At 43.2% G+C, this 22,149-nt stretch overlaps 1 long non-coding RNA gene across 1 annotated transcript; it reads left to right on the forward strand.

Annotated features, from left to right (window-relative positions):
* Positions 1–252: 252 nt before the first annotated feature.
* On the forward strand, positions 253–2,994 carry LOC146679711 (uncharacterized). Its single transcript, XR_014918521.1, has 2 exons — positions 253–341; positions 2,813–2,994. It is a non-coding gene; the product is annotated as an uncharacterized LOC146679711 (long non-coding RNA).
* The last annotated feature ends 19,155 nt before the right edge of the window (positions 2,995–22,149 follow it).

A 22,149-nucleotide genomic window follows, 5' to 3' on the forward strand; every position in this document is an offset into this window, starting at 1 on the left:
GTTTGGTCTTTTACGACCAGGTGGGGGCCACTAGAGAGTATAAAAAGCTGTGTAACCCGTCACTATTTTGAGACTTGCTGTGACCCTCTGCAGGCAGCTCTCCCCATCATGATGGTCCTTATGCTCATAACTGTTGAATTGTATGGAAATAAATGATTGTTGATTGAGCATTTATACACCGAGTATTGTCCCTCCTTCAGCCCAAAGATTCAAAGAATTGGGAGATTTCAACAACTTGGTGCCGTGTGACCCAGATCTTTGGTGTGCTGAGGAGGTGCAGATTTGACCTTTGGTGAGATCGTGAGGCGAGGTGAACAGAGGACCGGTCCAAAAATAAAAAGGTAAGCACAGCCTGTTGTATTATAAATACCAAATGTGCATATTGGGCTTTCCAAATTAATCTGTTCACTGAGTTACACGTATTTTCACAGTAAATTTGTCGGTGTCTGGTTTTTGGCGCAAGATACTAACAACATAAGTTGAGGCTGAATTCCAGTGTGTTAAATAAACTGCTTCTACCGAGATACTAATAACATACTACGTTGGACTAGTTGCAGTAAACTGCTTCTACCGAGAAACTAATAAGATACTACGTTGGACTAGTTGCAGCCACTTTACCTTCCACATTTAATTTTGTCTAATACTGGCTTCTGTAGCAATAATACGTTAGAATTTCTTCTGAAGACGCGGCCATTAGTTCAGTACATTGAAGTCGAGGTTTGAAGTTTGTTTATGGTGTCGGTTACGTCCTGGCTCTTGCCGGCTATGAAATAGAAGTTGATTTAAGGAAAAGCAGATGCTGGCTTCACGGTGCGGTTGAACGCTGGCAACGCGAGAGCGAAACACGTCCGTAGGTTTGGTTTATGATACGGCCGTGTTCCGGTGGTGCGGCCGTGAAGTGCAGTAGTGGTTGGTGCTAATTTTAGTACATTGAACAGAGGCTTGACGGTGGTTTGTGGCGTCAGTCGAGTTTTTTTTTAAGGGCTGCGGTCATAAAACAAAGTAAAATTTTACTTGCCAAGAAGTACATAGAGCAAAACCTGGTTTATGATGTCGGGTATAACTTCGGGGATGCAAGCATCACTTTTATGATGCGACTTTGCCCCGTGGTGGCGGTCATAAGCGCAGAGAAAGGGGTATTTTGGTCTATGGTGCAGTGTGCTTTAAGAAGATCTAATAGTTGAGCTCAGAGGTTTCTGTGCAAATTTCTGCAGATGAGAGGCGCTCTCTGTGTGTCTCACTGATGGTGTAACGCGCTGTGTGTGTAAGGCGCGCTCTGGCTGTGTGTGAGGCGCGCTGAGTGTGTTTCTGTGTGTGAAGTCTGAACACAGTGACAGTGACGGTTGATGTGTTTGAATAGGAGGACATTAGAGCAAAGACACATTTTAGGATCAAAGGTTGATGCCTAGTGTACCTGTGGAAATAATTTTGCCCTAGGAGTGGCGACCCTCCTGTTCGTGGACGCGCGGCCAGGACCGGCGGCGTCCGGGTGCCGAGGTGGTGACTTGGGGAGGTGAGGGCCCCCGCATAGCTACGGAAATAACACTGGAACGGCCGTGTAATCACGGGTTCACATTTATTCCGGACTAGAACAAGACACATTTTGCGAACAAAGGTTGAGTCTAGATTAGTAAAGAAATATAAAAAGGTTGAATTCCTCGTTTCAGTGGTTGAAATTGTTGTGTGCCTGTCCCCTGACGAGTGTGAAATTAAAATAAAGAGGGAATTTGGAGCCACATAGAGATAGACGGGCATAATTGGGTGTATGACTCTGTGGTGTAATAAAAATAAAAAGGAGAGATAGTAAGAGGTGTGCAGTGGAGAATTATGGAGGAGTACAGAGAGGAATGTGTTGGGAGACTGGCGTACAGTTTACGCTGTCAAGGTAGGCGGGTTGCCTGCTTATCTGTTTAACAGTGATGAAAATGAAATTAAATAAATCTCTTAGTGTGTTAATACAGGAAGCTGCGGACCTGGACCAACTGCCCCCACAAGCACAGCGGCCGAAGCAAAATTATAGGTAATGGGAACCACACCCAGCACGAATCAGCAGCTGTGAAACAGACAGCAGCAAGGAGAGAATTAGAGGAGAAATTAAGAGAAGTTTTAACACATAAAATTGGGGCCAACGGACTTGTGGAGGTTGGGAAGGCGTCCGGAGCATCACAACAAAAAGGTGAAACAAAAACACACACAAGCAGAGAAATCTGAGAGAAAGGCTCCTTTTAAGGTAACGCCTAGTTTGAGAAAAGATAAAATTAACCTGCCTGCCTACAAATGCACATACACGCAATGAAGAAACAGCTTACACTCATGAACACGTGAAGATTTTCCAGCAAAGTTAAAGAAAAAATTAACATACTTAAATGATGAAGTCTATACATTACTGACAAAGAAACCCTCTGGGTTGCAGGACAACAATTTAACTAAAAAAAAAAAAAAAAAAAAAAGGAACACTGGTCTAACCAACCAGGCAAGACGCAACAAATTTAGTGGTAAAAAGAGTCAAATTGTGACATGTTTTCTGTTGATTGATTAATAAAAGTGATTACTGAATGAAAGAAAATTCCTTTTTTGGGCTTTTAAACATGATCTTAAGAATTTTAACATATACCGGTGTTGTCCTGTCAACTTGGTGGGTTAGGAGTTGATTATATCGGGAGAGAAAAAACAAAAAAAAGGGGGGAGAGAAGGCTGACACAGGGCCTGGCCCCGTTGTCTCCCCTCTGAATAACACAGCCAACACAACAACATTTTCCTGTTCGTTTGTTTTTGTTTTGTTTTTGTTTTTTCTATACATATTTAATTACAGGCTGCTTTGCCGGCCCTGAAAGCCGAGGCTGACTGGACTCCTGCTCTCCCCCATACGTGACACTGACCAAATGCTGCAACAGCTGGACCCACAACAACGACCTGAGAATGTCAACAGACCTGCAGGAATGTGATCTCATGCAGCCGAGACGGAGAGCACTAAACCTAAGGCCCGTTTCACTACACGGGGGAAAATTCCCAGACTGCGTCAGCTGACAGAGCTGTGACGAGACGCCCGCCAAGCCCGAATGAAAAGTAAGGCCGAGCGAAAGAATGCTGACCTTGATAACTTTGCATTCACACTGTGCAGGACAGTGATGGACCAACACGGATGATCGGGTGGCGAAAAAGGGCGTGACCGAGACAAGAGGAGTAACTGAGGACAGAAGGCACCTCAGAATGGACAAAAACACAGAAGAAGATGCAGGTTTCACCTGTGGTGAACATCGACACTGGAGAAAGGACTGCCCCAATTGGGGTCAGAACCAGGACGGATTGAATTTTGAGCAGCAGCAGCAGCAATGGTCGCAAACAAACTGAAAAGGAGGGGGGCAGGACCCCAGGGCATGCTTCAGGCCGTGGTTTACCCAGAACACCAGAACAGGAAAGTGATGAACACAAACACCCACACAAACACACACATCTACATGCACTGACTCAGAATGAAGAGAAACAAACACACACACACACACACACACACACACACACACACACACACACACACACACACACACACACACACACACGTCTCCAAACACACAGATTCAGAATGAAGTGAAATACACACATGAACACGTGCACTCGTTGAGTGAGTGAGAAATGACACACACACACACATTGGAATGCTGATTCACTGAGAAGTGATCCACATACACACACACACACACACACACACACACGCTGATGCAATGAAGAATGCTTTGCTTATGCTGATATGCAAAATGCTGCACACAAACATCCCAATGCATAATTTTTATGAGGAGCCATTGATTACTTAGAATGTGTTATATGTCACCTAGAAGGCATTTATGTAGATTTTAGGAATAAGCTCTAAAACGGTTTGGTTATGAAAACAATGTCTGTGCGTGATGTCAGTTTATGGCTCAAGGCCTTGACTGAATTCTTTGCTGTGCTTCACACAGCCCTGATGAGGAACAGTGGCACAGAGTGAAAATGATGAATTAGTGGTGTAAGTTTTAGGAGTACGGCATTTTCTGTGATTGAGTTTTAATTCAAGGAGGAACAAAAGGTGTTACGGCACCTGAGGTTCTCATTCCCACACAATATTGTCCCGGCAGGAAGCAAAATGTTCCTGTGAATTTCTGGTTGATTGTTTGGTTTTGTTTAGCGCTAGCTTGATGTTATCAGTGAGCTTTGGCTTGTGTTCTTTCTCGTAAGCGAGAGAGGGATAGTTTTATGCTTGGACATGTCTGCAACGGGCCCTAGTTTGTGTTATTGTTGTTAGTGTTTTGTTGGTTATGTCTGTTTTCGTTTTGTTACAGTGCACTGAGATAAGAAAATCTGAGAGGTGTGATCCACCGGTGGTGATATGTTGATATTTTGTGAGTTTATGATTTAACAATCAGCTCTTTAAACCAGGCCTGAAAGATTGAAATTTAAAGCGCTATGAAATATTCTTACAAAAACAGTTGCAAAGTGTGCTTCTCCATGATTGTAATTGGCTTGGGAGAAATTCACTTATAGGGAACACTGAGAAGTTCTGAGTCTAAAAGGATTGCACCGAGTCAATCCGGCCCAAAAAACAACAAGGAATTGTTTTCCTTTAAAATGATGACGTCATCTTGCTGGTGATGGATGCTCAAATAGGTTGCGCGTGAGACTCCATTATCAGCAACATCTGGTATGAATGTGTATGGAGGTATGCATGTGAATGGACTGTGATGGACTGACGACTAAAAGCTTTGACTGACTTGATACTGAGACAATGACTGCACCCACTTTAGGATTAGTAAATGCCAATAAACAATTCACCCAGCCGACAAGAGAAGGGTGGATGCTTCGCTTTGTTTTGTTTTGTTTTTTCAGGAGCAGGAGGATAAGAGAGACTGGAGGAGGAGACTGTAGCTTCACATAAGTATGAACTGCAGACTTAACACTGTGGTTGCTGATTTTGAGTTACTGATGTTTGCATTAAGAAAACTGTGCTATATTAGCTGTGTTTTGATTAAGGTATCATGTTATATTATTGGGAATGCCAAATGCTACAGTGGAGATAACTATTGATATCACTCATGACTGGAATATGTTACTATTAACCACAGCAGGCCACTGTAAAAAAGTCAATTAAATTTTATAGAGGAAAATCGCCAAAATTTAACAATACCTATGAATGACTGGCCACATTCAGAATAGAGATATGCAATAATAAACATTGGTCCACGTGATTTAGGTTCTCACTTGAAATAGTAAGTTATTAAATGTAGAATATAATCGACAGGGACATTTGATAGGATGTGGTACTGCAAAAGAACAAGAGCAAAGTAAATAAAGAAAATATTGTGTTTAGTTTGGATAAATTCAAATTAAAATGTACTATTACACTCAGAGGATCAATATGGAATAAAACATATGCAAAATTTGTAGGAAGTACATGACTGATAACTGTTCTGTCCTGAGCGTTTGTTTCTAGAGCACCCACTTGACCACACCAACAGTTTCTCGCCACCGAGGAGGGGTACTTGCAAAAAGAATAAAATAAAAATCTGAGTTTAACAAAACATTTTAAATGTAAATATCAAGCTTACCTTTCTTTTTCCATGAAATGTGCTTGTGGGCACGCCAGCCATTTTGAAAAGGTGGGCAAAACAATTGGCAAGGCCACACCCCCACACATGTGATATAATTTTAAAGGTACTGTTGCCCTCTCTAAGAAACATCAGGACTTAGAGGAGTGGCAAGTAGAGTATGCGAGCTACAAGCAAAAACTAAAATGTGTACTACAGTGTGCAAAAATGAAATACTGGGTCATCAGGGGGACATGAGGGACATTTATAAAACTAAAAGTCCCACTAACCTTAAAGTGCACTTGAAAAGCTCACACAAGAAGGCTAACCTAGCTTACCTAGAAGACCTCATCAGGGGGAGCACACTCCCCCTCCTTGAAGAGCTCACCCACTCAACCCGCATCCCAAGAAAACAGCTAACCCCAGATAAGGCAGCGTGATGTATCCCGAGATAACAGGACTGGGACATCTAAATAAAGGTGTGAAACAATCGCCTTCAAAAGGTTATCAATTCACTTCAACCAAAATTAGGACCACACGGTGCGGCAAGAGTTAATAGTTATTAGTCTCAACACCCAAGGATAACCAGAAGAGCATGACTGATATGATGGAACTGGGATTTTGTTACACTTAATTTTTGCAAAACACAAATAAAACTAAATTGAAACTAAGGATTTTCAGAAAATAAAAACTAAACTAAACTAGCAAACAATTGGTAAAAACTGATTAAAACTGATGAAAATTGCAAAACTATTACAACCCTGGTCCAGACTAAGATGGTGTTGGACATCTTCAGGGCAGAAAAGGGTTGGTGTGACCAAGGTGTGGTTTGGCTTGTTGTATGTACATTTCAAAATGTTACAGCTCTGGATGGACCAGTTACCAGGGCATGGAAGGATGACAGACTTTATTACATGAGGAGAAGGGACATTTTCGGGATCGAAGATCCTCAGGGATGACAAGGCTGGAGCAACGGTACTCGAGAGAAGAATTTCTGATACTTTCTGAGATATGATGTCACCAACCTTCTCTTTTAATTGTCTAGCTCCAATGAATTGACACATGGGAGTGTGTCAAAAAGGGGGAAGTTGAGTCCGAACATCAAACAATGGTTTTATGAACATCTTATGACGTTATTTCTGTGTTTAATAATTTAGCTATGGTAAAACTTAAGCTTATAATGTGTTAGACTTAGAAAGGGTTCACTAATTTTTGATTTCTTTTACACACACATAGATTATGATTAGAATAGGTCCTGAACATAATATTTTAAACCAAATTTGAATCATTAGAACAACAATGGATAACAATATTAGATTATCAAGGCTAGGGAGAGAGGTGTTTTGGTTTTCTGTCTCTTGCAGAGAAAGGAAGAGACACCAGACGGGGACCCGGAGATGTGAGGACCCTTCACAGCAGAGACAGATGTAGGGACAGCCGAGACAGCAACTGGGGTCAAGTGTCATGACGTTTGGGCTCCTGGAGAAGATGGATCCCACAAACACAGCAATAACCATGAAGGGGTTGGCGAGAACCAGGAACACCAGACCAACGAGGTTCGAGAGGCTTTTGGCAAAAAGGGGGACACGGCGGTGACCCCAAAACACACAGATCCTTGTTTGAAATCGGGGCAGAATAATCCCCAGAACTGTGCAATGACTAAAGGGTGGTCTAACCCCGGAGGTCGAAGAAAGAAGCTGAGAATCACCCAACTGGAAGACACTGGTAGCTGCAGCAATAAAAATAAAGGTTAAAAGCTCCTTACACAGAGGTTCTAGTCTAAGTACATTTGAAAGGTATAAGGGGGCATTAAAATGGGAGTGGAAAACTGGAACACCAAAATAAAAGCTGTGGGAAAAATTGGGAGTGATGGGAGTGTCATCTGTAACTGCTGTTATGGTTGTAAATCTAACTTTGCTTGCATCTGAACTGCGTGAACACAGAGGTCATCCCACAGATGGTCCACCCGTTAAAGGGGGACAAAGGGCCTCAGGATCAAGAAGACCTGGACCTTGCAATGCTGGAGTGCATGTTGTAAGTGATCTCTTTGAGAAAAGAGATCAAAGGGGGAATTGTGATATTATTCTGTTATTATATGTCACCTTATACATGTAATCAAAATAGTTGAATTATGTTAACTGCTGTAGATCATATTATACCCTTTAATATAGAGTGTGTGATTAGTATGTAGTTTTAGTTTGCATTATACTTCTGACTTAAAAGAGTGTGAAAATCATTCGATCTATTGGTTTGACCTGTATTACTCAACACTGTTGAATGTATTACATTGTTTCTTGACATGTTTTACTGCTGAATCATGAAGAGAATGTTGTGTGCAGAGGACCTTGTCCAGATAATAGAAGAAACAGACCACATTCCTTTGGTGAAGAGCAGAGAGACAGGGAGCCGAGGTCATAAATTAGGCGCTGTAACAGAGAAAGAATGTGATGTTTGGTCTTTTACGACCAGGTGGGGGCCACTAGAGAGTATAAAAAGCTGTGTAACCCGTCACTATTTTGAGACTTGCTGTGACCCTCTGCAGGCAGCTCTCCCCATCATGATGGTCCTTATGCTCATAACTGTTGAATTGTATGGAAATAAATGATTGTTGATTGAGCATTTATACACCGAGTATTGTCCCTCCTTCAGCCCAAAGATTCAAAGAATTGGGAGATTTCAACAGTCACTAACAGCTTTGCAGGGTATAGCAGTCTGTACCTGACGCCGGTCATCCCACGTAGTCTTCCTCTCATATTTGCAAATGCGGCTCTGCGTTTCCAACAGAGGGAGGGAAATCTGGGAGGATGTTTATTTTAAAAACCCTTATACATCAGGTTCTTGTTCTCTGCAGCTTTCAGCAGAATTTCCTCACCAATGTGGTAGTAGTGCAATCTCAAGATGATGGGCCGAGGAAGATGACTTTGTTTGGGACGCTGGCGATTCGCTCTATGTGCTCGATCGATGAGTGGCTTCTCCTCGAGAGATAGCGCCTCCGCCAACAGGTGTGAACCAACTCAGTCATCTTGGGTCCCTCTGTGCCTTCTGGTATTCCTGCAGTTCTTAAATTATTCCTCCTGGAGTGCCTCAAGAGCTCCACATCTCTCATCTAACTTCTTTACCTCCGCAGACAAATGCTCCACAGTGGCCTGGAGAGTGGCGATGGTGTCAGAGTGGTTCGAGGCACAGTCCTGCAGTTCAGTCAAAGTGTTATCATGCCTGGCCACGTCGCTTTTTATGTCCGAAATTGAGGGCTGGATGCTCTGGTTCAAGGATGATATCTCGCCTCCTATGGTGGTAGAAATCTCTAATATGCAAGTGTCCAGTGCTAGTTAGTTAGTTCTAGTGGTTAGTGGGGCTTTATTTGATGATTCTAGTGTGTGTTACATTGTTGTCATATTGTTGAGTCGCAGAGCTGCACAGTGTTACAGTTTCTGTAGAGTCTGGTATAAGGAACTCAGATCCCTCTGTGAATAATGTTCACTGAAACTGATCTGTAGTTAATGAACTAGTCAGGATTTACACTAGAGAATGTTTCTGCCATTACATGGCCTGTATTTGTAGAGCGCTTTACTCGTCCCTAAGGACCCCAAAGTGCTTTTTTGCCCAAGGACACAACGACCGAGACTGTCCAAGCCGGGGCTCGAACCGGCAACCTTCCGACCCCAAAGTGCTTTACACATCCAGTCATCCACCCATCACACACTCACACAAGTTTATATGCTTGTTCTCTTCAATGTGTCACAGAAACACTAAGTGTGAGAGCCTGTATGACACACAGGACAGACTGTAAGCTCTGCTGGCTGCACAGCACTTTGTAGCAGTTTTCCAACATGTCCTCCACCCGTGATGTCAGTGGTGGGACCCCAGTCACAGCACTCAGCACCACCTCCTTTAAATGGATTTTATAGCAGTTCCTCCCGTTACTCGGTGCAACGCTTCTTAAATGTGTTTTTGCAGGATAAAACACAGCAGGTGGTGTAGAGAGGACGTCAGCTGACGGAGCAGAGGGAGGCAGACTGTGGATAAATGACAGAGTGAGAGGAGAGCAACCATGACAGAAGCACAGGTGTGGCAGATAGAAGTGGCTTTATAGACACTTATTGTCAGTCCTCGTGCATGCTGTGGAAATAAGTGTCTGTGTCATGAGGTGACATGTGAGCTTATCTTTGGTCAATAAAGCTGAACGACCAGTTTTCACTTTGCTTGTTACGCTTGTTTAGTGACGTCTGGGTTTCTGTGGAGCCCGAATTTTGATGAGTTCTGGTGAAATCATCTGAGATCATCTGAGCATCGGTGAAGAGTCAGCAGAGAAAGTGTGGGACAGAAGTTTGCTTTGGACACATGGACTGAAATCAAAAAGTAACAAACAGGATTTCCAATGGACAGTATGGAGAAGTGAAAGTACACAAAGGCTGTGCTGGAACACGTGTGTTACACTTTTTGACAGCTGAGAACAAAACACAATATTTTGCATCATCTCTGCAGTGTCTCTTCTTTCCTCTGCTGTTGTGCTTTTAGCTCCAAACTGTTTCAAATGGTTTGTCAGCAAGCTGACCTCTGACCTCTGCAGTACTAACTCCTGACCCGTACAAAGAGCGGGCGTTTCTGACCTTTGACCTGCAGCTGTATGTCTCTCAGTCTCAGTTCTTCTCTCCGTCACTGATGGAGCAGGTGTAGTTGCTGCTGACAGTCAGTCGTTTGTTTTCTCAGAGTGAGGCTGAAGTCTGAACTGTTCAGAGCATCAGGTCTCATCAACGTGCGCTGCTGTAACGCCGCTTTGTCCTCTGAGATCACCAGGTATGAAACCTGAGTGCTGACAGAGCAGCATGTTCCCCCTCATTCACCTCCACCACCACAGCCAAGGCATGCTGGGAAACTGAGGACACACAGACGGAGAACTGAAGTGTCTGCTGTGTGTTCATCTCAGAGTCCTCACAGGTGACACATTAGCTCCAGAACACCAAGCCAGGTGTTTGAAGCCTGACAGGGATTCTTCCCATCCAGAGGGAGGATTTAGCTGCACAACAATGAACATTAGTGTGTAGTTTAGAAACACAGACTGTGCCTGCACTGCATCTAGTGAAGAAAAGTGTTACTGCCAGAGAACGAGGCTCCTTTAAAGCAGCTGATATTAAGGTTGAAAAATCAACAATAAGCTGATGTAATCAACGTTTCACAAAATGGTCAGCAGCTAAAATCTGGAGCCGTTCTTTGGTGGTAATTAACAGTTTGTTCTTGTTAGCTAATTATGTCATTAAAGGTAGCAGCAGAAGCCTTGTGTTGAAAGCCCATTCACTCACACATTCACACAGTATGTGTGTGTCTGTGTTACACTGTGGACATCCCTTCTGTTGGAGCGCCATCTTGTGGCAGGTTTAAGAAATGTTCTTCTTGTAAATCCAAACTGATGCACCTCCATAGCAGACTGTGGAGGCTTTCAGTGACATGAAGACTTGATTTATACTGTCATATTCTCCTGTTACACAAAGCACAGCACGCTGAACATGGATGAACTGAAACTCCCAGCATCTGACTGAGGAAAAGCACAAATCATTCTCACACTGACTCCTGCTTGATTTTAGATTTGCTTTCAAATCCTCACACTTTCATATGAAGCACTAAATGGGCTCCAGACTGTTTATCTCAGCTTCCTGTCAAACACACTGCTGCTCACACCGAGGCTCAGTTGACTCCTCCAGCCTGGCTTAACCTGCTGTCTGTTAAAAACAGTCCCACACTCCTCTGTTTAATCCTTCTGATCAGACTCTTTGATTTTGTATTGTTTTTACCTGAAGTTGTGTTTTTGACATGGTTCTGTCTGTGAAATAAAGCTCACACACACACACTGCTACAGTCCTTCATACACTTAGAAACGAAGCTGCTCCTTTCCTCAGTGCTGACACATAAAGAAGAGTTGCTTTTATATCCAACACGTCTCTGTTCCAGAAAACAGCTTCAGCAGCCTCTGAGTCTGAACTTGGAGTTGGTTATAAGCCACAGGCCTGTGTGCACAGCAATGAGGAAATATAATGCAGTAAGTGAAACATGGATGTGTGGAACAGATTATCCCAAAGGTTGATTCTGTTCATCTGGACGTTCTCAGTGAAACATTTGGTCTCTCGGTCAGGTGACTCCTTTAGTCTCAGCTGACTGCAGGTTTCCAAACCTTTGTCACTGGATCACTCACTTCATCTCCAACGTGTCCCTGACACAGACAGCTGGAGCCGTTACAGCAAAATCATTGATCATCGTTTTTAGAACATTAGCTGGTGTTGGTGGGCAGGCTAGCAGTGCTAATTGTTAGCACTAGTTCTGCTGCTCTCCCTTTGTCTCTGTTATTGTTGGTCTTTAGTGAACAATAGAAAGTGTCTTCATGAGACTGTTGCCTAATGTTCAAATGTAGATAACACCACCTGCACCAACCTGTTACACAGCACAACCCTCTGGTGTAGCTTTGGCTGGAGCACATATTGGCAGCTCCAGTGACATCACCACTCCATGGTGACATCATCTCTACAGACTGTGGCTGTTACATATCCTCACCTGGTAATAATAAGACTGTCCTCAGCTGCACACAGCTCCAAGATGAACAAACTGAAGTAAATACAAATTAGAGTTACGATAGATTGAAATCTTGTAATCAGAGCTAATTCTTAGTGAAACTCTCACAACATCATATCCTGATCCTGTGTTAGTGTCTCGGTCTCAGATCACAACATCAGCACAGGCTTGGCTTGGGTGAGGTATTGAGTGGTTCTTGTCCATGACAGCTGCAGGTACAGTGCCATCAGCCATGCTGCACCACATGTCTGCCCAGGAACATTAGTGTGGCTGGGTCTCATGTAAACATTGTGCTAAAGTGGTGGGAAAGTGGCTGCAAGCTGGCTGCACTGTGTCCAATACTCTCAGTATGATATCCACAAACCTCTGAGTGTCACAGAGTGGGCCTGTGCTCAGCTCACTGTGCCCCATTCAATTCTACTTGCATAGTTTTACAAGTAAAATTAAAAGTTGCTCAATGATAAGTTATTGTAGTAACAACTAAGTCCATGGTCATTATTTGTTAATAGTAGCTTAAAGCTTCTGCACCAATCATGGAGCAGCAGGTTTAGAGCATGTGGATCTACAAAAGTAAGTCCCAGTAAGATGGGCTGAGCCTTACATACTAGAAGAAACATGTCATTCCCAGCAGATGAAGCGCCCTTTAAAGCAGGATCTCACTTTAAACCTAAAGAACTTGCTATGAGCATGCAGTGCATTCATGGTTATTATTCATACGATTGTGGGGAGCTAATAAAGTGCAACTATCACATTACATTTTATTATTAAATTGTTGTTAACAATCCCTTCACTTCTGCTTATCTAATTCATGGTTGCAGGATGGCTGACAGCTTCCATTAGGCAGGAGGTAATGTCCATTCTGGCCACAGTGCAACCCACAATGTGTAACTGACACTATTATATTGCATTATGTCACATTGTTACATCTTTTTAATAAATGATGACAGTCAGCTGAATTTGCTGCCCCCTTGGTGGAGGACATCAGGATCAGCAGCTGCTGCTCCATCACAAACACCACAGAAGAAGAACAACACTGGATCAGATTATCTGGACGTGTTTGACAGGGACAGTGTTCATGTTCATGGACATCAGGACAAAAACAGACGATGGAAACCTGCCAGATTTGAGCTAAACTGCTCGTTTCCATGTGTAGTCCCTGGGAGGTCACATGACCAACAAAGACACACAAGCTGTGTCCCAAAACGTCGGCCGCATCCTCCGGAGGCCGCATTTGAAGGCCGATGACGTCACAGCCAGGCGACGAAGGCTGTCCCGATTCCTCGACTCCTTCAAATGCGTCCTTCATTCCCCCGAGTTTGAAGGATGGGTCGGGTGTGTCCTTCGTTGCCCACCATATCCCAGAATTCATAGCGCGGCCCAGCCAAATTTCAGCTGCCAACAATGGCGGCCGCTACTAAGTTTTAAAATTTAACGAGGGAGTACTACTTACTTACAATGAATTCCTTACACTATATAACTTTCCCGTCAGTGTTGGGGAATTCTCAATGGTGCTTGGTGCCATACCCTCAGGGACTTTAATGTTATATAAAAACACTGACAGCTCAATATCTGCCTCAGTCACTCTCCCTGATCCAGCTGAGTCAGCAGTGGGAAAAATCTGCTTTTCACAGGAACTTGGTAACAGCAATAAGAGAATACGTAGTTTATTCCAAGAAGATATCATGTCTCTCCCATATATAGAATATCTTACTGGAACCGACATGTTCCAGATATCACCTGGAAGACAGTCTGGATGATCCCATAAATATCTAATTGTGAACAAGGTGAAGGAAATCTCATATAAAATTCTTCATAAATGTGACCCAGCCAGTCACTATATGGTAACATTTAAAAGAGACATAAATACTAATTGAACTTTCTGTGGGGATCATCCAGAAACTGTGGCACATCTCTTTTGGTTCCTCTACACAGAGATTCTGGAAGAATTTAGCAGTTTTGTTATTGTCCATATTTTAAGGGAGTTTTCTTTACGATGGGAAATGTTTTATTCTTTTTCTTTAAGTTCCCCAGGAAGAATGATAAATGTTTTTTTATAAAATATTTGTTAATACTTTTAGCTATTTTATATCCATAAATGTAAGTTTATTAATAAAACACCATATTTCTGCCTTTTTATAAGGATATGAATTGTACATACAATCAATTTCAGACTCAACCAACAAAAAGCCTCTCAGAACAATATTTATATGTTGATTTTTTTCGCCTACTCATATCATCATTTTTTTACTCCTGGTTCTGTATGTTCATGTTCTGTTCTTTTGTAAACTTCATCTGTTTGTATGTTGTATACTCATTGTGTTTCAATAAAGTTCGATTTAAAAAAAGGTACGTTCTAAACGAAGCTTCAGACGTCACTGATCACGTGACTCTGGCCAAACGAATCAAGCCTCGACACGGTGCTTCTGAAGCAGCGCGTTGATCTTTCTGACACACGCACCGGAGCGTCAGCTTCAAGCGGACCATCACTACGTCTCACATCTAAAGGTGTCAAGGTAACTTTGAACTGAGTTCAGTCAATCTGGAGTTTTTCCAAGTTTTCTGTTGCTCTCTGTGAGAGAAGAGCGTTAAAGGCGGGGCTCTCCAGAGTCCAGCAAAACAGGAAACCACAGCTGGGTGTGTGTAAGTGTGCAAACCAATAGAATGCATCGTGGTGGGGGGGCATCACGGGCATTGGCAAGAAAAAAATAAAATAATCGGTCGTACCCATGCTTCCCCGACGTCATGCCAGCGCATATTGGGAAATTCGTAGGCACCGATCGGTTTTCTATCAGCCATTTGCTGGGAGTAAGGGCGCCCTCCGTTTGCGAGGTGCGCCTGCTGCTGGCGGCACAGGGAGGAGAGGGCGGGGCGGCGGGGAGTCTCTGGCTGGCTGGAGCGGCATCTAATAACCAACTCGCAAAACAAAATAAAAACAACAAACAGATATTATGATACAGACTTATAATCTGCACCCATGTTTTTTCTAAATTCTATAAAGTGAGCGCGAGAGCCCTCGGTGCGCCTGCGCGCTGCTGAAGTCAAAGTAAACTTTATTGTCATCTCCGCTACAGACAGTCCAGCATATAGAGAGACGAGACGACGAGGCTGCAGTTACAGCGGTGCAAGTAAACAAACAATAAATATAAGAAGAGTAAGAAAATAAATCTACACTTTAGGACTCGGGGTAAAGGATCAATAACAATTTAATTTATAATTTACAGTTTGATGATTTAAAGTCTCACACAACCCGTCAAAAGGGGCGGGGCCGGCTGCTTCCAAGTAGAGCACATTTCATTTATAATGATGTAAATCCAAGCCCATCATGGATTCACGATCTGAATCCTGGGTTGTGTGAAATCCCAGAAATCAACCTTAGACAAAGTGAATCTGTGAACTAAGGTGTAGGTCTGTTAGGCAGGGCCGTGCAGAGAGGTTTAAAGGGGCGGGTGCTCAAAGTTAAAAAGGGGCACATTGAACCAGGCTGAATAACAACAACACACATTCATCAAGAATCTAATATGGGCAACAAGGCAAAGCAAACGTAGCCGATGCTTTACCTGATGGGTACAATGTTGCTGTTGAGGGGTTGCTGTAGATAGTGCTGGAGGGCAGGCAGGGCTGGACTGGGACAAAAAATCGGCCCGGGCATTTTGACTGGAGACCGGCCCACCAAAAATGTGACGTCATTCATGGATAAAACCGCAAAGGATTCTGGGAACTTTTGGCAAGCGGTACTAGCGCATACAGGCTTTCAATTGAACTCAGTTACATAGCGATAAAAAGAAACACAAAAAATGGCAAGAAGCTGCTGTATTATTAACTGCAATAGCCGGTGTTGTGCCAAAAAGTGATTGTCTGCCAAAAACTGATTTCCGGTATTTGCAAAGAAACTGATTGCTCGTATTTAAATTGCTATAAGTAACTTGTTGGGCTATAATATGTGAAACATATGTCAAATGCATCCCTCATGGATGACACAAAGTCATACTGAGCTACAAACAACATTAGTGTAACAAGGTAGAAGCCGCAATCAGTCTGTGGCAGTGACTTTTATATAACCTTTATTTCTGCCGTAAAAAAAATCTAATTAACATTAAAAATGTATTTTGTAAGAAGTAGTTGGACAGCAGAAATGGCTCAAATATTACAATTATTTTTCCACTACTAATTAATTACCGTTGAGCTCAAAGGTTATATTAATACACGGTTAACGAATGTGTTTTTATGACGACGATTTGTGAGACGAACAAAGGTAAACTTACCTTTGTTCGTACGATGGTCTTTCGGTGCATTTCAAGGTCCTGTACCCATCCGTCGGTAAACTACCTGGGCTTGTTGCAGTGACCTGAAGTTACTAAACTTCATGAGTGTATGCACTCACTCCAAGAACCGTATAATTATAAATCTGAGCGTGGTGAAAGTTGGGCAGCACGCTAACGTCTTTTATCCACTCTGTGTGCTCGTAAGGGTCTGACCCTTTCACTCCTTTGATTTTTCCTCGTATCTTTTCTTTGTCTTTTCGTCGAGTCTGTCTTTGTACGGACCGGCATTGTTCTCCGTCGTTTTGTACATTCCTTTTTTGTGCGGCAAAGAAAAGACAAGAAGGTATTGGAACCGGAGAATGAACGTTTTGCGGTGCTGCAATTGCAAATGCTTGTATTTGATGCGGTACTTGGATTGTTTTGCCAGGAGTTCCCGGCATGCAATGCATTCCCAATGCACATGGCCTTGTCTAGATTCAGATGCTCTAAAACTCCGGAAAGCAAGTTTACAAAGTACTGCCCCGTGGATGCTTCGCACCTCACTATGGAGACAAGCCTCTCCTGCACAGACTCAGTAACATACCTGATGATTACTGAACACTGATCATAACCTGTGATGTCTTGGGTTGTGTCTAGCTGAACAGAAAACATCCCAGCTTTCTGGACATCACTGGCGATGCTCTCTTGAAGGAGATGGCCAAGTGCATCAATCACTGAGTTGACAGTTGTTTTGGAGAGTAGGGTGATGAGAGATCCTCTACCTCTTGATCCACTGGTCTGATGCAACTTCTTGCTTTTTTCAATGCAGTCATTCAAATGTTCTCCAAGGCACATATCATACTTGCCTAATAACACAATTAGTTCCAGAAAGTTACCATGATCGATGGTGTTGTCACCTAAAGTGTATGCAGCCTCATTCTCCACATGCCTATAGCTGAGTCCCCTCTTCCCAAGTACTTTGATCACATCCACTATACGCTCTAAAACTTGCCGTCTCTTTTTCACTTGTGCTCTGTGAGCTGACAACTGACTGCCAGCAAACAAGCTCCTGATGTTGCCTTTTGAGCACCTTAAGAAAAAAGCTTCAGCACAGGTCTGGTGTGTATTGCTCTTTTCATGCTCCTCTGTGCGCAGATGTATATGTCGCCAGTCACTCATGCCTGTTATAAATGTGCTGGTGTCAGTCAGCCTTGCAAATGCCAGACACACAAAGCAGAACAATAAATGGCGTTCTTTGCAATAAGTAAGCCACTTCCTGTTGGTGCCATCTTTACAGCTGAACACCCTCATCACAACTGCACTGCTACTGTTCTGCTGTGGGTGGTAATCTAAAAAGGCCTGTAATATGGCAGATTCAGGGCGAGCAAAGTAATCGATGCCCTGGCTCTCTCTCTCCTGCTCTTCCATCTCTCTCTCTTGCGCTTCCATCTCTCTCTCTTGCTCTTCCATCTCTCTCTCTTGCTCTTCCATCTCTCTCTCTTGCTCTTCCATCTCTCTCTCTTGCTTTTCTATCTCTCTCCCCTGCTCTTCCATCTCTCTCTCTTGCTCTTCCATCTCTCTCTCTTGCTTTTCTATCTCTCTCCCCTGCTCTTCCATCTCTCTCTCTTGCTCTTCCATCTCTCTCTCTTGCTTTTCTATCTCTCTCCCCTGCTCTTCCATCTCTCTCTCTTGCTCTTCCATCTCTCTCTCTTGCTTTTCTATCTCTCTCCCCTGCTCTTCCATCTCTCTCTCTTGCTCTTCCATCTCTCTCTCTTGCTTTTCTATCTCTCTCCCCTGCTCTTCCATCTCTCTCTCTTGCTCTTCCATCTCTCTCTCTTGCTTTTCTATCTCTCTCCCCTGCTCTTCCATCTCTCTCTCCTGCTCTTCCATCTCTCTCTCTTGCTCTTCCATCTCTCTCTCTTGCTCTTCCATCTCTCTCTCTTGCTTTTCTATCTCTCTCCCCTGCTCTTCCATCTCTCTCTCTTGCTCTTCCATCTCTCTCTCTTGCTTTTCTATCTCTCTCCCCTGCTCTTCCATCTCTCTCTCTTGCTCTTCCATCTCTCTCTCTTGCTTTTCTATCTCTCTCCCCTGCTCTTCCATCTCTCTCTCTTGCTCTTCCATCTCTCTCTCTTGCTTTTCTATCTCTCTCCCCTGCTCTTCCATCTCTCTCCCCTGCTCTTCCATCTCTCTCTCTTGCTCTTCCATCTCTCTCTCTTGCTCTTCTATCTCTCTCTCTTGCTCCATCTCTCTCTCCTGCTCTTCCATCTCTCTCTCCTGCTCTTCCATCTCTCTCTCTTGCTCCATCTCTCTCTCTTGCTCTTCTATCTCTCTCTCTTGCTCCATCTCTCTCTCCTGCTCTTCCATCTCTCTCTCTTGCTCTTCCATCTCTCTCTCCTGCTCTTCCATCTCTCTCTCTTGCTCTTCCATCTCTCTCTCTTGCTCCATCTCTCTCTCTTGCTCTTCCATCTCTCTCTCCTGCTCTTCCATCTCTCTCTCTTGCTCTTCCATCTCTCTCTCTTGCTCTTCCATCTCTCTCTCCTGCTCTTCCATCTCTCTCTCTTGCTCTTCCATCTCTCTCTCCTGCTCTTCCATCTCTCTCTCTTGCTCTTCCATCTCTCTCTCTTGCTCTTCCATCTCTCTCTCTTGCTCCATCTCTCTCTCCTGCTCTTCCATCTCTCTCTCCTGCTCTTCCATCTCTCTCTCTTGCTCTTCCATCTCTCTCTCTTGCTCTTCCATCTCTCTCTCTTGCCCTTCCATCTCTCTCTCTTGCTCTTCGATCTCTCTCTCTTGCTCTTCCATCTCTCTCTCTTGCTCTTCCATCTCTCTCTCTCTCTTGCTCTTCCATCTCTCTCTCTCTCTTGCTCTTCCATCTCTCTCTGCTGCTCTTCTGTCTCCTCTGTCACAGACTTCTCCACTTTTGATGATAAATCAGCCTGGTGCAACATGGATTGGCACAATTTGTTAAGATTTTGAGAAGTTTGAGAAACTAACCTTAAGCATAAAATAAAATTTACTATCAGCAACTTCATAGCACCCGCCCAGCAGTATATAAACTCCGTCATGCTAGTTACGCTGTACGAGTTATTCTAAGCGACTGTATAAAGTCACCACAATGAAAACAAACTACAACTAAAATTAGTTTCTATCTGACACAGATAGACAGCAGGTCATAACTTCTTACCTGAAGTTCAGTTCCTCTGCCACTATGACCGGCGGCCGCCTCGGGTCTCTCCTCCTCCTGCCTCCCCTTTCCTTCATCCACCTGCTGGCCTCCACCACTTGCTGATCTTGCTAAATCTATGGAAGCTATGCCATAGCTACCACCAAACAATTCAGTAATTTTCACACATTTGGCAGCGTCTGCCTGAAGGGCTTGTTTCTTTTTGGCCCTAATTTTTTCGGCACCTCCTTTCCTTTTCTTGTTCTCCATTTTCTTTAGTTCGTCTATAAGATTGCTAAACATGGGGGAGGGTGCATCCGACCTCCTCGGCTGTAATTGGTCCAGCCCAGAGTCGATCATGACCAATTGGCCAATCCAACACCTTTCATTGTTTATACCCTTCCCCCCAAAAAAAAAAAAAAATCGCCAGCGGCCCACCGGGCAAATGCCCGGTATGCCCGATGGCCAGTCCAGCTATGAGGGCAGGGCTGTGTTGGTCTGAGACTGTAGACATTAAAAAGTCCACAGGAGAGATGGTAGCTGATTAAACAAGTGTCATGAGATAATAACAAAATGCAAAGATTGGTGACAGCGCTTGGAACCATAAGGACACAAAAAACTGTGAGAAATAATTTAGGCTCTGCCTGTGAATCACTCTTTGCTTCTCTTCTTCCTTCCATCCCATCATTTCATATATCACTCTGCACTTGCTATGTGAGAACAAGGCACAACTTGCTATTGCAATAAACTATAATTATCCACACCTAACAACTCTTGCACTTAATCTATAATAAAATGATGACAGAAAAATGTTATAGCCCTGCCTTTAGTAGCCTCACACAGCTCCTGCTGTTTCCTCCTCATGTCCTTACCAGGCATGTCTGCACAATGTTATATCATGAGTAATATTTTTTTTAAAAATCCATCTAAATAAAACACACACATGCACACACAGTGACATTTTAGACCTTCTTCAGAATACTGTATATACTATGGGCATCATGGTGCTGATCCAGAATCCTTACATTATTATTTATTACTAGAGCTACAATAATAAACCAATGAGGAGGGGGAAGTAATAAATATGAAATAATGTATTTATGATGATTCCATTTGTTTCACTATCCACTCTGTGCAGGGCAAAGCTTATTACATTTTTAAACTGTAGAGATACAATCATTTTACTGCTGTAAAATCCAAATGTTGTCTTATTTAAAATATAAATCTAATATAATCTGCTTCTTAATGTATGTTCTTTAAAATACAGCGTGTGTTTTTAATATATTATAATTATAATAATGCATAATTATGTGGACATGCATATTAGATCGTTTTTTAGTGAAATATAATCCCTCCAGAAAGGCAGGAAAAGCCCGGAAACTTACTTTAAAACTAAATATGTTCCCTAAAACGGTGACAGAGCTACAGACCCATGACAGCCTTACACAGGTAGCCAGCAGCTGTGACCAGCACTACCTGTGCAGTTAATAAAAGGACAGGTAATGTTTGTCGCGCTGTTGCACACACAGCACGCTCGTTTGTTTCAGTTCGTCAGTAGCAACAAGACAGCTTACCAACGTGTACGTAATAAGCTAATACTCCTGTGTGCTACACACTACAGTGTGCGCTGTACACCTACTTACTGGTTTTGTCGCATCAGTCTGTGTCTCTGAGTTAACTTGTGTTTCTCCTACAGCTCCGGACCGCAACAAATGCGCGTGCTCTTTGTGAGCTCGTTCCCGGCTCGTACCCAGCGCGTTCTGCCGTAAAGGGCGATCATTGGTTAAATGTCATCATGTGACTGATGCAAGCCAGATCCTTTTATTTAGCAAAATGTGATTAATAGTTAAATATTATTGTTTTAGGGGCACAGACAGGACTCCGCACACACACACACATTAAAAAAAAAAAAAAAAAAAAAAAAAAGTTGCCTCAACAAAAGGGCACCTTGGGCACCATCAGGAAAGGGGCGGGTGCTCAAGCCCCTCTAGCCCCCCCCCCCTCTGCACGTGCCTGCTGTTAGGTTAATTGTGCTGATCCTCAGGTTGGGGGATTTGTGTTTGTACTGGAGCGCAAAATTCAAACCAATGGAAGATGGACAACAAAAGTTCAAAGCCATCAGGTGCTCAGGTTAGAAAAAAGAGAAAAGATGCAGGTAAGAAGACGTGTGATTGGATAATGGCAGGTCATCCTGAACCAATCAGACTAAACTCCAAACAATACATTATGTTACAGATTTTAATATTAATTAGTCATTGTTACTTGTTGATTTGTCCTTTTCTCATTGTGTGACGAATTATGACGACTGTTTGGTAGCTGTTATTGTCTCTCTCTCTCTCTTCATGTGTGTTTCTCTGGTGAAACAATAGTTTTGTGTTAATGTTAGGGCTGCACGATTTTGCATAAAATGAGAATCACGATTTTTTGGCTTAGAATTGAGATCATGATTCTCTCATAACAATAAATAAACATAAAACAACAAATGTCTCACGTTTTGTTGTTGCAGCAAAATGTTGTCCTGCTTGAAATTCCGTCTCCACCGTTGCTCGACGCTGCGTGTACAGAGCAGGTAGTGCAACAATAGAAAAATAGTTGCGGGACGGCACTGTGTAGCGTTTGTCTAGGGTGTTGA

The sequence above is a fragment of the Copadichromis virginalis genome, unplaced genomic scaffold, assembly GCF_057382275.1.
Source record: "Copadichromis virginalis isolate Kocher_CV1m ecotype Utaka unplaced genomic scaffold, C_Virginalis_male_GT1.1 unmapped_scaffold_1, whole genome shotgun sequence".
NCBI classification, from domain to species: Eukaryota; Metazoa; Chordata; class Actinopteri; order Cichliformes; family Cichlidae; genus Copadichromis; species Copadichromis virginalis.